We start from the raw sequence: 17,798 nt of genomic DNA, 5'->3' as shown, positions 1-17,798 counted from the left end.
CGCCACCAGGAAGGCTGTTTTGAGAGTAAATAACCTAACAGAAAATTAATGCATGGGCTTGAACGGAACTGCCATCAAAAAGGTCAACAACAAATTGAGGTCCCAGTCTGGAACGGAAATGGAGCAGACAGGAACCTATTTAAAAGGCCTTTCAGAAATTGGGTCATTTCTGGAACTGTAAAGCATGATCCCTGATCTGGCGACCACTTCAACATAGACAAGCTTACCAAGTAGCCCTTGACTGTGCTTATCTGAAGGGCTGATGAGGCCAGTGATAGAAGGAAATCCATCACTGCGAGGGTGGGGCATGCCTAGGATCTATCCTTCGCTCCTTACACCATGCCTCAAACTTTCTCCACCTGCACGCATACAATGATCTCATAGAAGATCTGCATGCAGCCAGTAACACCTCAAGTACCTCTTCTGAGACATCCCAGTCACCATACCTCATCCTCTCAAGAGCCAGTCATGTAGGTTGAGGACTCGGTTTGGGTGGAAAACGCGACCTTATGACTGTGATAGGAGGTTCGACCGCCGAGGCAGCCGGAGATGTGAACAGATGGTCAATTCCATGAGCTCCAAGTACCATGCTCTCCAATCAAGAGCATGGTGGCTTGAAACCTCCTCAACCTCCTGAGAACCCACGGGATGCATGTTATCGGTGGAAATGCACTGTGGATGTGGAAGACCTACTCCAACAGAAGTACATCCCCTGGTCCACCCTTCACAGGGAATTCCCTCGAGCAAAACGGTCAGCTCTTCGCATTGGTCCTTGTGGCAAACAGATCCACTGCCGGGGTACGCCACAGGGTGAAGAGAACTTCCTGGCACACTTTCCACTTGTATGAGACCCTGCTGTGCATGCTCAAGCATCCACCAGTCCTTTCTCTGCTCCCGCCAGATGGGCCACAGATGTAGGTATCTGGTTCTCTAGCAACCAGAAACATAGCTGCAATGCCCCCCCCTGCATATGGGCAGAGGCGCCACACTCCCCTGCTTGTTGAGATGTGTTGTCCGTCCGGATGAGAATGAGTTTTCCCCTGAGGGAACGCGCAAAGGCCATCAGGGCAAACCTAATAATCCGCAACTACAGTATGTTGATGTGCAACTGGCGTTCCACTGCAATCTCTGCAGTGACCACACCAACCCCCCAAGGACACATCTGTAATCACTTGGGCTTGAGGCCACAGTGGCCCACCAAGAGAGGTCATCGGCCACTTACCTCATTACCCTGAAAATGTCCTTCATGGTGTCCAAGTCCAAGTACTGCGACCACTGATCCCTCAACAGCGATTGCAGAGATCGCATCAGCAGTCTGGCCTCTGGCACCAGAAAAATGGAGGTGTGCTGCCACCACTGCCATCAGCTTGGTGAAAAGCCTGGGAGTGGAGGTAAACCAAAAGGGGAGCACCTTCAACTGATAGTGAGTGTTCCCGATGACAAATCTCGGGAACCACCGGTGCTTCTGATGAATGGGCACATAGAAGTAAGCGCCCCAAAGATCAAGCAATACCAACCAATCCTTGAGCTGTAGAGCCTGGAAAATTTCTTTCAACCTCACCATCCTGAACTTGTCTTTCCTCTGGAACTTATTCAAGGCCCGGAGGTCCTTGATGGGACAGAGTCCTTCTCCTTTCTTAGGTACCAGAAAGTATCAAGGGCACCAGCCCGATTGGCTCTGCTCAGGTGGCACCTCTTCCACAGCAACCTTCAATAAGAGGACCTCCAGTTCCTTTTGGAGCTCCGGTTCTGGTTGTTATTGTGGAGGGCAGGGGATGGCCTGTCTGGTAGTCTTTTTAGAAATGGTAAACAGTACGCCCATTTGATGAGCTGCAAGGCCCAAGCGTCAGAGGTCATCTCCTTCCATCTGTCACAGTGCTTGGAGATTCTCCCTCGAACTAGAGAAACATGTGGGTAGAACTCAAAAGGATTTAGCTGGTGCTGGAGCCCCTGCTCTGACAGTCTTCTGGGCATTAGAGGCCCCTCTGACAGGTCCGTGATGCAAGTAACACCCCTGCCATTGCCTGGTTTATGGAAGCTGTATCTTTCTTCCAAACGGTACATAACTTCTGAAGCCTCTTCCCCTACAGGAGAAGCCAAAGGACTGCTTGTTGGGCTATTGCACAGCTAGTCCCAGTGATTTAGCAGCTATATTTGAGTCTTTAGATTTTTCCAAGGACTCGTCTATAGGGCTGAAAAGGTGCTCACCATCAAATGCCATGTCCAGAAGCTTGGTCTGTACATTAGGTGAGAACACCAAACTGTGAAGAGAAGGCGACTTCCGCAGCACTGTGGATGCCCCCATGGCACGGCCAACGCAATCTGCAGAATCAAGGCTCGCCTGCATTGCTTGACATACCACCTCCTTTGTAACAGGAGCGGAATTGGAGGGAAGGCATACAGGGAGAGCTTGTCCCACAGGAACGATAAGGAGTCCTCCAGACTCTTCGGCTGAGGATATCTGCTGGAAAAGTTCTGGCATTTGGAGTTGCCAGCTGTTGCGAAGAGGTAGATCTGGGGGAGGACCCCACCTGCCGAAGAGCTGAGACACCTGCACTTGTTGAAGTTTCCACTCGTGGCAGGAACGCAGATCCCAGCTGAGCGAGTCTGCAGTGGTGTTCTTCGTGCCCGGCAGGTGAAAAGGAACAAGGAACATGTCCTGAAGAATGGCCCAGTGCCACAGAGACTGGGCTTCCATGGAATGTACGGAGGAGTGAATCCCGCCATGCTTCTAGATGTAGAACATGGTGGTGGTGTTGTCTGTGAAGACACGCACCATCTGCCCCCGCAGCTAAGGTTGAAATGATTTGAGAGCCCAGAAGACTGACCAGAGCTCTACGACGTTATGTGTAGGTCTTGCTCCTCTGGGAGCTAGAGCCCTCTGGCCTGTGACTGTCCAGTGTGGGCCTCCCACCCTTCCAGGGAGGAATCTGTGGTGAACGTGACATTTTACAAATGGGTTTGAAAGAAAGCTCCTTGCGCAATACTTGGGTGCATTTGCCACCATTGTAGAGCTTTTCAGAACTCTTCAGTGAGGGCGAACTTGTCTGTTCAAGCGCCCGTGACCTGCAGCCACCTTGCGTCTAGATACTCTTGAAGAGGCCTCATCCGAAGCCTGCAAAAGAGGACTAGGTGTATGCTAGAGGAGATCATGCCCAACAGCGACTTGATAGAGCGTACTGTTGCGGATTGCGCAGACGACAGGCACTGCACCTTCCCCAGGATGGCCATCACTCTCCTGAGAGTGGGTAACCAGGCATACGACTGTGTTGAGACGGGTGCCCTGATACAGAGCGTTCTGTGATGGCTCCATGTAGGACTTTGCATATTTGATGGAGAATCAGAGCTCCATCAGAAGGCGTATGGTCTCCGCTCTGTGTTGTTTTGTCAGTGTGAAAGAGATGGAGTAAATGAGCCAGTCTTCCAGATAAGGGTAGACATGGATGCCCTTTAGGCGAAGATGCGCTGCCACTGGGGCCAAGCATTTCATGAAGGGCAGGGCCTTGAACTGGTAGGGTTGTCCCTGGACCACAAAACGCAGGAACCTCTGATGTTTCAGGTAAATGGGGACATGAAAGTAGGCGTCCTCCAGTTCCAAAGTTGCCAGGAAATCCTCTTCCTCCCGCTGGTCAAGCAAGTGCGGCAACATGACCATCCTGAACTTCTGGGACTTCAAGTACTTGTTGAGGCGCCTTAAGTCTAAGATCGGCCGCCACTCTCCTGACTTTTTCCATCCAGAAAGTATCTGGCGTACACTCCGGAGCCCCAGAGCCGTTGAGGGGCAGGTTCAATCCTCCCTTTCTTTAGCAGGGTTCCACTGAACATCCTGTTGCATTCTGGCCATGTGTAGTTCTTAACACGCTACAGGAGGAACGCAAGGTCTCCAGTTTGGAACTGCAAGGTGTGCAGAACGTCAAGCACCCATTTGTCTGTGGTGATGGCTTTCCACTGGTCAACAAAGTTTGCTAGCCGCCCCCAACTGGGGAGCTAAAGTGGGGGCCCTGGTCCACGGTCGGTTCAGACCTGCTTGGACATCTGCAGTCTTGTCTGCGGGTGACAACGACGTTGGCCTCTTCTGCCATAGGCCTGTGAGCGGCCCCTGTAAGCTTCCTGGGTGTTGAAGCAGGAGGGCTGAGTATAGGGGGAAGTGCCCCGCTTGGAGGACCTGCTGGACTTCCCTCTGGAGGATCAAAAGAATGGCGATCTCTGTTGCTGCCGTTTCTCTAACGAGCGTGCCGTCTCCGTATCCATCTTAATAGCCTGGAGAGTCTTGTCGACTGCCTTACCAAACAAATTGTCTCCATTAAAGGGCATGTCCACCACCTTGCACTGCACTGCACGTCCGCCCTGAAGTTCGCAGCCTTCAGCCAACCCTGGCGTTGAGGGAAACACATTGCCCATCTGGCGTAATCCCGAGTCTGCTATGTCCAGCGCCATTGTGATGGCGTGGTCTAAGGCCACATCACCTTCCTGGAACAGGGTCAGGGCTTTGGCCTTCTTATCGTCCGGCATGATGTCTAAAATTGAGTTTACTCCCCTGCCCTACACTACCCAGCTGCTCTTTAAAATTCCCAAAATTTTATTATGGGAATTGCAGGCTTTCCTTACGCCAGCTGTAAAGCCACCACGTCCCCCTACTGACACGGAACCCTCTCTGGTATTCAAATATCTTGAAGTCAGCTCAATGGATTGGTTTGTCTACTTGCTGCTTGCTCCAGTATCAGCGAGAGCTAAAACATACTGACTCTCTCTCTCAGGTCGGCAACCTCTCCATTCAGCTCCTTGCTCTCTCCGCCAAGACTCGGTGTCTCCCGTTTCGTGCACTGTCGGCTCCTGGGAACGTAAGCCTGTTGGCTTCTCTGAATTGTCCAGTATCCTGCCACGGGTGTATGAGCATGGAGCTTGGCATCTCGCCTTCAGCCCTGGTGGACACAAGCCTGTCAGCTTCGCTGGGCTGCTTGTCTTCCCGTGGTGAGCGTTTGAAAGTACGGCGCTGGCATGATCAAGGCATCCCGCCTCGCTTTGGCGGTACCTTCAGTTCAGCAAACTTTCCTTTGGAACAAGCTGTTTGTTTCCCCACCTGCCTTTGGTTTGCTTTAGAGGCCACAGCCCGATCACAATTTCTCTTGCATTCTCCTCTACTTGCACTTGGTCGCCACACTGCTGTTCACTACATCTCTGACTATTCAAACTGCTACCCCTACCATTTAGTCTGTCTTCCCTTCTTATCACAAGATTGGGTCTAGTGCATGGACAAAGACTAGACTGATGCTTACGATTCTCTGGTCTGCCATCTCCACATGGCCTCCTCGTCTCAGTTTGGTAATCATCCTCCTCTTTCTCGTCTCAGTACTAGTCACATGTGTTACTGGGCTTATCTTACCCAAGTACATTGGTTGATGTGACATACGAGTATTCATAGTAGGAAGATTTATGTGAACTTTTAGGAAATGCCAGGGTTTAGGCATGGGAGCGGGATGTCCTTTCTTAACAGGAGGGACGAGATCCTCTGACTCGTCCCACCTTAAATAAAGGTTAATACGTAGCAAAGTAAGAACTAAGAACCAATCGAAGAGCTGCTATGTCTCAGAGCATGTAGAAATGCTGGTGCAAACTGCATGTAGAGATAACCGTACCCAAATGAAGGGGCCACCTTTGGGTCTGCCCCTAAAGCCTTTCTCTGCTGGTGTATTAAATATCAGGAAGCCTCACTGATCAATGTGCCCCAGATCTCAGGTTTCTTGCAATTATATGATGTAATGGCCCCTAAAACTCAAGGCATTCAAGGTCTCCTAATTTAGTACATAGGCCTTGGACCTTCCATGAAAGAAAGGAGACTATAGGTAATTCTCCACCCACAGATTCCTTATCTGGATAGGCATTCCTCCAGCGCAGCTGATCTTTGAAAATTTCAAAAGGCGGCATATAGTGGTTCAACACCACCTTCCTCGGCTCTCCTTCACCTCGACTCTGGATACGTCACCATCCAAACATTTAGAACGTACTATGCCCCCTTTACCACAGTTCCCCACCTGTTTCCCCTGGCTCAGCAGCAGAGACAATCGCTCCACGGACTTAAGGAAAAACCACCACAGAAGTACAAATGACATAACTCTGGTAATGTTCTTTTTGATTGATGTTCTTCACACAGCATCCTCATCTTAGATATAATCTTCCTATGGCAGCAGATCTCAAACTATGACAGCACGGGGAGCCGTGTGGCTCTGGCATCAAGGAGTCATGTAGCTCTCACTGTCTATTCCAGACGTGACGCTGATCCAAATGCCCGTACCGTGCCCCGTAACGGCAGGTACTTTTTTCCCGCATGCTCAGCTACGTTAGGGGTTACAAATTATGAGGTGCCTTTCAGCATTGAAGGATGTAGAAACTGCAGAGCGCACCAAAATTAAGGGTTAGGCTAAGAGGGTGATGAGGAATCCATGGCAGGAACATCCATCAGAAAGAACATTACCAGAGGGAAGTAATTTGTTCTTTTACTGGATTGTGTCCTCATTTTAGAAAGACTCCCATAGCAGTACCATAAAGCAGGAGGAGGGAGGAGCGAACATTAGCGTCGGATAAAAAAGTGCTGCAGGACAGCTCTGCCAAAGCGGGAATCCTTATCTGTAAAGGTATGCAGGCAGTAGTATTTTGCAAAAGTGTACATAGAAGCACAGGTTGTAGCCTGACAAATTTCCTTAACTCCTTTGGAGGGCCGATTTATCAGCCACACCCCTTCTTGCAGCCACAGGTCTGGTTGAATGCGCTTTGAAGCCTTTGGGATGTCTTTTACCACACTACAATAGCATCTAGGAGTGCTCCGAGAGTACTGTTGCTGCTGGGAACCTATACTGTGAAGCTCTTGCAATTTACTGAGTTTATAAATCTTTGGACAAAACTGAACTTTATTTGGATGTACTTTATTCAGTGTTGCGATCTAAAGACTCTGGACATGTCATTTCCCGCCAAATTGTTTAAAAAACGAACAGCCATGCATCTTGGAGTGCTCTGAGAGTGCCGTTACTGCTTGGAACCTCTCCTGTGAAGCTCTTGCGATTTGCTGAGGTACGGAGGATCGATCCAGCCCTGGTGTAATAATCCAGAGAGTTGGCTACCTGGGACAAATACTCATCTACATTTTCATTTTCTTGCAGTTTCTAAACTGTTGCACATAACTGGACTTATTTGGATGCACTTTATTTGGTGTTGCCATCTGAAGACACTGGCCCATTTCCTGCCTAATTGTTTAAAACAGAACGGCCACGCGCATCAGCACACGCACATCTAGGAGTGCTCTAAGAGTGCTGTTGTGCAGCTTGGCAGTTGAAGGGCCAAATGGGAATCTTTTATGTGATGTTATACTTGAAGGTCTGTTTCTTTAACAGAATATTTAGTTTTATTATTATTTGGCTATTGTTTTAACCAGTTAATATACACATTGTTATTTAAATATATAGGTCTTACTATAAGAATGTCGTACTCATACGTATTGACGTCAGCAATGCCTAAAAAACAAAGTTATTTTGGAACATCATTTCCCATTGTTACGGACATTACTTTGCTGGGAAGGTTGGACTCCAAGCCACCTCTGACTTACGGCGGGTGGGGCGACGAGGTCTCATAAAATCTGCAACCTCAGGCATCAGAGTTTTTTCCCCTAAAAATAACCAAATGCCAACACTTGATTGCTCCACAAAGAATTTAATAACCCACGCCCCCTTACATCTCAGGTCTATTTGACGGAGACGAAGGACCCATTATCGCAGAGTCTGTCGATATGCTTCTATGACATCACAGACTCAGCAGGAATTCCGCTGACTGAATGTGGGGAGGGGGAAGAAGGGTGAAGAAGCCCGACCTAAAATGAATCCAAGACCTGACCTGACCACGATGATGTAGTCCAACAAGAGCAAGCAATCCAGGGTAACAGAATCTCTTCCACATACTAGCCAAAAATGTTGATGTTCCTTGAAGCATGCCAAGCACTGGTAAAAAAGGAACTGATAACATGGGCGCGGAACAAGATATATACATATATAGCCACCAACGTCACGGCAAGTGTCGAGGAGAGGATGCGAACGTTGTTGTTGCATGGAGCCCCCTGTTGGTTAAACGATTTCCGTGATTCAGGTGAAGAAGGAATGTAACATCTAAGATGAGGTATCTATTGCAGTACACTATCCATTAGAAGCGATTCCATTCTTTTGTTATAGACTAGGACTGAACATTTCATAAGAGGTTTTGTGAACTCTTATGTTAGCCAAGAATTTGACATTTTTTGTTTTAGCTTATGGTTAGTCAGGAGGCTAAGGAAATTATGTTTGTTAACTTTCTATTGGTCACATTTTTGGATATTGTTTTACAGACTAGGGTGTCCCTCGAGGGACAAGAACCCTTAAGAGTATGTTTGAACTCTATGAATATAAATAAAACGCCCTTGAAGTTGTTGGGCATCCCAGAAATATACCACTTTGCATTGTTTTCCTTAGGAATTTCCTTATCATTTATAGAGATTCTCTTAATTCCTAAAGGTTTTTGGCACAGCCCATTCCCTGACTTAACTCTAAAGCACTTCTTTACAACACATATCTTTTGTGACACATGTATTAGTGCTCGACCTCCCTAAAGATGCCCCACCCAAAGTGTGCTCCAATACCACTTCACTAAACAACAAATAAAAACATGTCCTCCATGTGATTATCCTAACAAAATAGTAGGGGCAGTTTATAACAGGCTGAAACCAGACCTGAAATAACACTTACCAAGTACACCACTCATCTAGCGAAGGAGGCCCGTCACTGCGTTCATCAACTTTGTGAAGACACAAGGGGCTGCATTCAGGCCAAAGGGCAGCACCATGTACTGAAAGTGGTATGACATAATCACGAACCGCATAAACGTCTGATGCGGTTGATAGATGGGCACATGCAGGTACGCATCCTTGAGGTCCAGGGAACACATTCAGTCCCCTGCACACAGAGACTCTGCTATGTGCGCGGGAGTAATCATCTTGAAGCGTTCCAGCAGTACAAGACAGACTTAGAAATGACAGGTCAAGGACTACCCTCAGGCCAGCCTGGTTGTTCTTGGGTACTGCAAAAATCCTGCAATAGTAACCGAAACCCCTGTCTACAAGAGAAAGCGGATCTATCGCCTGCATCTCCAAGAGAGAAAAGACCTCCTGTAAAAGAGCCAGGGACCCGGTCTATCGAAGAGGAGGAGAGGATGGTAGAGGCAAACGAAAATGACGACTGAAGGCCATGGAGACTATGGAAAGATGCTTCCAGGTGTCCTGGAACAGAGCCAAACAGACCCCCACAAGTGAGCTGTGTTCCCTGACCTTGACGTCACTGCTTCTTGGTGTCAGAGGCGGAGGCACAGGAGGGGGAGCAGAAAAACCCACACACCGTCCTCTGCTGCTTCCTTCTGGTGTCGCTAGGCGACCTGTCAGGCCTCTGTGCACCGCGGTCCCGGAACCCCTTGAAGCCGGAGAAGGCACAGGGCTTGAACTCAGTCCTGCCCTGGGACTGAGGGAAGGAGTTCTGACCCCGTTTTGTCAGGATGCCCAAGGACTTGGCAGTTTGAGGGGAGGCTGTCTTCTTCGTCAACTCGTCATCCGTCGACGAATGAAAAAGGTCCACGCCCTTAAAGGGCAGATCCAGGATCTGCTCCTGTACGTCAGAAGAAACATAGTGGCATGAATCCATGCTGTGCTCCTCATCGCGACCCCATGGCACAGCCTTCTGCTAGCGCTGTCGATGTGGGAGACCGAAGACACCATGAGGTCCTGCGCGATGGCCCGGGCATCTGCCAGACCGGCCTTGAAGGAAGTTTGCTTGTTTGATGGGAGGTCATGCAGAAATTCCCAGATCTCCCGCCACAGCTTCTCGTTAGCTGCAGATGCAGTCCAGAGATGGAGTAACCGTGCCTTCCAAGGACTTAAGGAAACTGGAGGTGGCTCCGGGGGAAGAAGACGACGGAGATGATGGTTTATAATACAACAAGGCTGCAGCCACCACAGAGGAATAGGGCTGCGGGTGGGAAGCATGAAGGACTAGCTGCCCGTCCATCAGCCTAAACCTGATGTCCAACTACTTCATCTGGGCGTTGGCCCTGGGTTTCTCCCAGATCTTTTGCGCCACCTGCAGGGCATCCTTCTGTAGAGGAATGCCAGAACGGATCGTGGTGCGTTTCCCTAAGACTTCTGCTAGCACCCCCACTCCTGTGGGGCTTCCTTGGTAAGAGGGACCCGCAAGAACTCCGCCAGGCCCTGAGGGCTGTCATGAAAGGTTGTAACAGAAGCCGAGGGCTCGTTGTCCTGGACATCATCATCATTGTCGTCATTGCTCCTCTCCCCTTTTCACAGGCAGAGCGGAATCCGGGCCCTGGGACACAGGTTCCAGAGAGGTCCCCCAAGGTCCAGGGCCGCCGAAAGGTACAACGGCTGTTGAGGGGTAGGTGTTGGTTGCACAGAAGGAGGTGTAAGGGTCAGAACGACCAGTAGGGTCTAAACCAGGGGAGGGACCAACACTGGGAGCACAGGTGGTGTACCCAGAGGAGGGGGCTGGGGCGGCACCACCTGCGGGATGATCTCCTTCTGTTAAGCTGTGTCTCTCTGGAGCGCTGCGTACCTGAAGTTTCAGTTGCTGGTCTCGCCGGTGACGCCAGACTGGTAGACCGTCAAATAGAATGCAGAAATTGTAACGCTAGGAAGCGACCCCGACCCAACCCTAATGGAACAGGGATGGATTGGAATCACCTCCCAACGCCACTGGCTCACCTTCCTGCGGATTAAAGTGACGTCGGGACAGTGCAAGCACTGACAGGGAGGTGATGAGGTGTTGAGCTGGTATGGTCCGGTAGAGGTTCACAAACTGGAGGATTGAGAAGGTCTTCAAAGATGTCCAGGCACGATCCTTCAAGGCAGTTGATAATCAGGAGGGCTGGCACCCAGAGCCAAACAGACAAGGAAGATCCAGGCAAACAAGGAGATCAGGAAGGGAGCGGAACCCAGGGAACAGGAAGGCCCAAGGAGAGGGAAGAAAGCCAGGAGGGGGAACCCACAACCTCCTAAGGGCCACAGAGCCAAGGGAAACTAATCCCAATTGAATTGAACGCAGGAGGAGAGTGGCAACTGGAAGACAGGAACCGCAAGGAAGGGACCCAACAGAAGCTAAGGCAGCCCGAGAGGCCAGAGAACCGGACAAGGAAGCAGGAGCCAAGGAGCAGGAACCTGATGCAAGGGCACCAAGCGACGGTAAGTGGGGAACAAACCGCGTTAAGACGTGATCTGTAGAGGGCCGGACGCTATTTACAGCGTCCGGCACGAAAGCGAGGCTTGGAACGCTAGCGGGGCTGCGCATGCTTAGTGGCCGAGCGGGCACCAGAACGAGGCTTGGAACACAAGCTTGTCTGCCCGTTCCTGGTTACCCGCGAGGTTCGCGCATGCAAGCGAAGGTGTCGAGCGCCGGCCCGCTGCCTACAGCCACGCTTCCCAAGCCGGTAATATGGGTACAACTGCCACGTCCGGGGACGGATGCGACGTGAAGGCCAGGTAAGTGTCCTAACACCATACCCCCCTCCGGAAAGACCGGAAGAACCCGGCTTCCAAGGAAAACGGGCATAAAATTCCCTAACCAAACGAGGGGCATGAACGCTCTCAACAGGTTCCCAAGTGCGATCACAGGCAGGATAGCCCTTCCAGTCAATCAAATACTGCAATTTACCCCTAAAGAGACGGGAATCACATATTTCCTGCACCTCAAATTCAGGGAAACCTTCCACGTCAATAGCAGCGGGTCGGGGGCAGGCACGATGGAAGGAATCCGAATGATAAGCCTTTAAAAGAGACACATGAAAAACAGGGTGGACCCTCCAGGATTCTGGCAATCTAAGTTCAAAAGCTACTGAAGATACCCTCTTGACAATCGGAAAGGGGCCTAAAAACTTGGGAGCTAATTTCAAGGGTACGTTCCGTGCAGGCAAATATCTGGAAGATAACCACACAAGATCTCCCACCCGGAATGGTGGCTCAGGGCTCCGATGTTTATCGGCCTGTCTCTTCATGGTCTCACGTGCCTTGGCCAGGGTACCAGCCGCTCGACGCTGCAGATTCTGGATATCGGTGACAAGGCGATCCGCCGAAGGAACATTACTTGATTGTACTGGCGTAAAAGGAAGCAATCTGGGATGAAGGCCAAAGGTACAGAAAAAGGGACTTAGTCTGGTTGCAGAATGAACTGAATTGTTATACGCAACTTCGGCCAAATCGAGATGCGACATCCAATTTGTTTGGGAGGCATTGGCAAAACAACGGAGGTACTGCTCTAACGTTTGGTTTGTCCTTTCTGTCTGTCCGTTGGTTTGTGGATGATAGCCAGAACTGAGTGCCCTATGGATGCCTAAATGCTGGCACAATTGACCCCAAAAGGAAGAGATCAACTGAGAACCACGGTCAGATATTATCTTGACAGGTAATCCATGCAGGCGATATACATTGTGCAAAAAGGCACGTGCTACTAGAGCAGCCGTGGGAATTCCTGGGAAGGGAATGAAGTGGGCCATCTTGGTGAAACAGTCGACGATAACCATGATACAGATATGACCTTCGGAGGGCGGAAGGTCGACAATGAAATCAGTGGCGATTGTATGCCAAGGAAAAGGCGGTGTTTCCATGGGATGTAAAAGACCTACAGACTTCATGCGTGGAACCTTGACCTGGGCACAGATGGGACAGCATTCCACATAACGTCTGACTTGCAAAGTCCATTTAGGCCACCAAAAATGTCGAGAAATGAGTTCTTGCGTAGACCGAATACCACGGTGACCCCCTATCTTGGAATCGTGAAAGCTTTGTAGGATTGTCTTGCGAAGCTCATCCGTGGGAAGGTACAACCTATTCTGAAAAAAAAGCAATCCGTCCTTCTCCCTCAACTGGCGACGTCTCATCAACGTATCCCGAGAAGAATCAGACAAGGTAGCTTGTACCACCCTATGCAAGAACGATGGTAAAGCCAGTAGAAAATGCTTGGGAGCAATCGCAGGCTGGTCTCGTCCTTCATGTTGCACATCAGCAGCCAAAGAACGGGAAAGAGCATCCGCCTTCACATTACTGCTACTGGGTACATAGGTGACATGGAAATCATACTGTGAAAAAAAAGGCCCATCAAGCTTGGCGGGAGGTCCGACACTGCAGAGAGCGTAGAAATTGCAAGTTTCGATGGTCAGTGCGTACCTCCACCGGAAAGCGTCCTCCGAGAAGATGATGGCGCCATTCTTCAAAGGCGGTCTTGATGGCCAGTAGTTCCTTTTCGATAATGGGATAGTTCCGTTCACTAGCCGTAAGTTTTCTGGAGTAGTAGGCTACAGGAAACTCCATTCCAATGCACGGATCCATCTGAAGTAGAACGGCTCCCACAGCAAAATCCGAAGAGTCGGCTTCCACGATAAACGGCTGGTCGTCTTGGGGATGATGTAAGATAGGCGCGGAACTAAAGGCCTTCTTTAATTGCTCAAAAGAGGCGGCAGCATCATGTCCCCAAACAAAGATTCTCTTACTACTGGTCAAACAGGTTAAGGGTGCAGTTAGTTGCGAAAAGGATGGAATGAATCTCCGGTAGAAATTAATGAATCCAAGAAAACGTTGAAGAGAATTTCTGTCGCTGGGAACCTTCCATTCTAGGATTGCACGAACCTTGGCTGGATCCATGTGTATACCCGACGCACTGATTACATACCCAAGAAATTCAATATGGTCTTGGTGAAAAAGACATTTCTCAAGCTTAGCGTAGAGGTTATTCACATGTAGCCGCCGAAGTACCTCTTTTACATGTACTATGTGCTCTTCGGAATTTCTTGAAAACACCAATATGTCATCCAAATAAACCCAGACTGAGGTCCCGATTAAATCAGAAAATATATGATCCATTAGACGCTGAAAGACAGCTGGGGCATTACATAGCCCAAAAGGCATAACTCTCTATTCATAGTGCCCGCTTGGAGTCTTGAAGGCCGACTTCCATTCATCTCCGGCCTTTATCCGTACCAAATGGTAGGCTCCACGGAGATCAAACTTGGAAAATATTCTTGACTCACGTAAAGATTCCAAAATGGATCGAATCAAGGGAAGTGGGTATCTATCCTTTCGAGTGATGTCGTTTAGTTGGCGATAATCAACACACGGGCGCAGGGTACCCCTCCTTCTTCCTTACAAAAAACAGTGGGAATCCAGCCGGTGAATTAGAAGGGGCAACATACCCTTTCTGAAGACATTCATCAAGATACTCCTGCAAAACCTCCTTTTCTTGAGCGGTCAGGGAGTACACCTTGCCATGTGGAATCACAGCGTCGGGCAACAGGTCGATGGCACAATCAAAAGATCTGTGAGGAGGTAAGGGAATGTCCTTAGGTTCAGAGAAAACCTCATGAAATTCAGCATATTCAGAGGGAACTGAAGAAACAGAGAGTAAGTGTGGCACACCAACCCCTTCAGTCTGGGTGGCGATCGAAGATTGCGTTGAAGAAGAATCGATATGGCAACAGTCCTGCACACAACGATCAGAGCTGAAAACCAAGGTCCGAGTCTGCCAGTTGATGTTGGGGTTATGATGTAACAACCAAGGCAATCCCAAAATGATCGGATAAGAGGGTGTCTTGATGACATCCAGAGAGATCTGTTCGTGATGTTCTTCAATCCACAAACTCAGTGTCTCGGAATGTTGATGGACCGGACCCGGAGACAACGGGGTACCGTCAATAACTTCCACCACTGAAGCACAATTCTTTTCAATCAAGGCAATACCATTCCTGATGGCAAAATCTGCGTCCATATAATTTCCAGAGGCTCCGCAATCCAATAATCCCAGCACCTTTATGGGTTCTTTTCCTGACCAAGAGACCTTGAGTGTTAAGACCATAAGCACGACTGGTTGCATGGGTTGTCGGACCTGTACCGAATCGGGAAGGACTGTAGAAGAAGAGGGGCCCATCGTCGCCTTTCCCCTAAACGATAGGCCATTCAGTTTTCCGACTTCCGAAGTGGTCTTAATGGACAAGTACTGAGATAATGGCCGGAGGCCCCGCAATACAGGCACAACCGTAGGCCACGTCTACGTTTCTTCTCGGCATCAGATAGGGGACCTCTGACCGCTCCCAGTTGCATTGGTTCAGGAGTTGGTTCAGATGAGGTAGATGCTTTGGCTGGCACTGGAATGAATCTTGGAATTGACCTTTCCAAACGGCGCCTCTCACCCCTTCGCTCAGACAACCTGTGATCGATCCGCATCACTTGTTCTTGCAATGCTTGCAGGGTTTCAGGTTCTGGAATATGGAGAAGTTCATCCTTATATTCGTCTCTCAACCCCCTACGAAAAAGGTTTTTTTTTTAGTAATCTCAGGCCATTGTGAATCGGTGGCCAACTGACGAAAACGGCTGATGTAGGCGATTATATCACTGGATCCTTGCTTCAGGTCCATGAGCTGATTTTGCGCTGCAGCGGCGAGGTTGGGAGACTGGAACACTTCCAGAAAAGCCTTCTCAAAGGCCACAAAGTCTTCCAGAACTGGACTCTTGGCAGCTACCAAAGGAGTGGCCCAGGCCAATGCGTTTCCGGTTAGATTTCCCAAAATGTACCCTATCTTAGCCTTATCCTGGTTGAAATGCGTAGGGCGGCACACAAAATGTATTCTACAATGATTGCAAAATTCTGCCACCCGTCTAGGATCTCCGTCAAATTTTATTGTGGTGGTCTGAGCCATCACAGACTCTGCAGAGGTACTGGGGGTATCCCCTTGAGCTACCAGCTGACGTAAGGCCAAATTCTCCTGATGCAATACTGTCATCTCGGCGCGTAGGGCCCTGATCTCATTCCTCAATTCCTCAGAATCTTCCATTTCAGAATCGGAACTGGTTGTTAGGCGTCTTAATCTGTTAAGCTGTGCGTCTCTGGAGCGCTGCGTACCTGAAGTTTCAGTTGCTGGTCTCGCCGGTGACGCCAGACTGGTAGACCGTCAAATAGAATGCAGAAATTGTAACGCTAGGAAGCGACCCCGACCCAACCCTAATGGAACAGGGATGGATTGGAATCACCTCCCAACGCCACTGGCTCACCTCCCTGCGGATTAAAGTGACGTCGGGACAGTGCAAGCACTGACAGGGAGGTGATGAGGTGTTGAGCTGGTATGGTCCGGTAGAGGTTCACAAACTGGAGGATTGAGAAGGTCTTCAAAGATGTCCAGGCACGATCCTTCAAGGCAGTTGATAATCAGGAGGGCTGGCACCCAGAGCCAAACAGACAAGGAAGATCCAGGCAAACAAGGAGATCAGGAAGGGAGCGGAACCCAGGGAACTGGAAGGCCCAAGGAGAGGGAAGAAAGCCAGGAGGGGGAACCCACAACCTCCTAAGGGCCACAGAGCCAAGGGAAACTAATCCCAATAGAATTGAACCCAGGAGGAGAGTGGAAACTGGAAGACAGGAACCGCAAGGAAGGGACCCAACAGAAGCTAAGGCAGCCCGAGAGGCCAGAGAACCGGACAAGGAAGCAGGAGCCAAGGAGCAGGAACCTGATGCAAGGGCACCAAGCGACGGTAAGTGGGGAACAAACCGCGTTAAGACGCGATCTGTAGAGGGCCGGACGCTATTTACAGCGTCCGGCACGAAAGCGAGGCTTGGAACGCTAGCGGGGCTGCGCATGCGTAGTGGCCGAGCGGGCACCAGAACGAGGCTTGGAACACAAGCTTTTCTGCCCGTTCCTGGTTACCCGCGAGGTTCGCGCATGGAAGCGAAGGTGTCGAGCGCCGGCCCGCTGCCTACAGCCACGCTTCCCAAGCCGGTAATATGGGTACAACTGCCACGTCCGGGGACGGATGCGACGTGAAGGCCAGGTAAGTGTCCTAACACCTTCACAATGTCATTCAGGAGAACCTTCATCTGAGTGGAACGCATGAGGAAGAGTAAGCGCTCAAAGAAGCGGTCCTCAGAACCTGCAGGTCCCCTTGGGGCCCAGCCGTCTGATGTGGTGGACATCCTCTCCAGGTCAAAGTGCTGAGGAGCCTGGTGTGCATAGCTGTAAAGCTGTGATGGGTAGATGTAACCGAGGGGACCAAAACCCTGCACCGTAGGATCTGCTCCCGCTTCCAGAGGGAAGGGGGCTGGAATCATCCTGCAAAACCCATTCGATGGATGAAAGCACTGGTGGGCCCCGAGCTGGATCCAAGATGGCCACCTGCCTGGCGGGCTCCACCATTTTGAAGCCTTACGCTACGTGCTCGGCGGAGGGGCGCGGGGACCCTGAGCCAAGAGAAGCCTCAGATACGAGAGGATACAGCTTGGGTCTTGCCACCAAAGCAGAGGCGTCGACCTTAAAGACCGCTCTGGTAGCCGCTGAGCCCTCAGCTGGACGCCCGGTAGTCATAACGACCTGATTTTCGACCTTGTAGCGAGCTATGGTAGGCTAGGAACCCTCAGCATCTGTGCCAGAAGCCGTGCTGGATCTAGCCGAGGACAGACTCTTGGAGGTGGCACCCGATGATTCCTTACCCCCCTCTTGGGGTAGAAGAGGACAAGCCTGATCGTCCTCCCGAGGACAGCCTGGTATGGCCCTTGAACCCCTCAGCTTGGGAGCCGGTAGCCTTCGAGGCCTCGGGCCTGCCAGAACCTGAATCCGAGGAACCCTGATCCGTAGCAACCCCAGGCAAGGAGTTGCCACGCTGTGGAGCCGTGCTGGACAGAGGGCCTACATTGTCTTAACGAGAGGTCCAGGAGACAAAGCCCTTAAGGTGGGGCAGAGGAGAAGTGTGG

General features: G+C 50.4%; 1 protein-coding gene across 1 annotated transcript in view; it reads right to left on the bottom strand.

Annotated features, from left to right (window-relative positions):
* RTTN (rotatin) overlaps positions 1 to 17,798 on the bottom strand; it is a 2,784,523-nt gene that overhangs the window by 56,856 nt on the left and 2,709,869 nt on the right. The gene's annotated exons all lie outside the window — the stretch shown is intronic.

This window comes from Ambystoma mexicanum, chromosome 5q, assembly GCF_040938575.1.
Source record: "Ambystoma mexicanum isolate Mex_15411 chromosome 5q, UKY_AmexF1_1, whole genome shotgun sequence".
Classification (NCBI taxonomy): domain Eukaryota; kingdom Metazoa; phylum Chordata; class Amphibia; order Caudata; family Ambystomatidae; genus Ambystoma; species Ambystoma mexicanum.
This window is presented reverse-complemented; position numbering and strand designations above follow the sequence as displayed.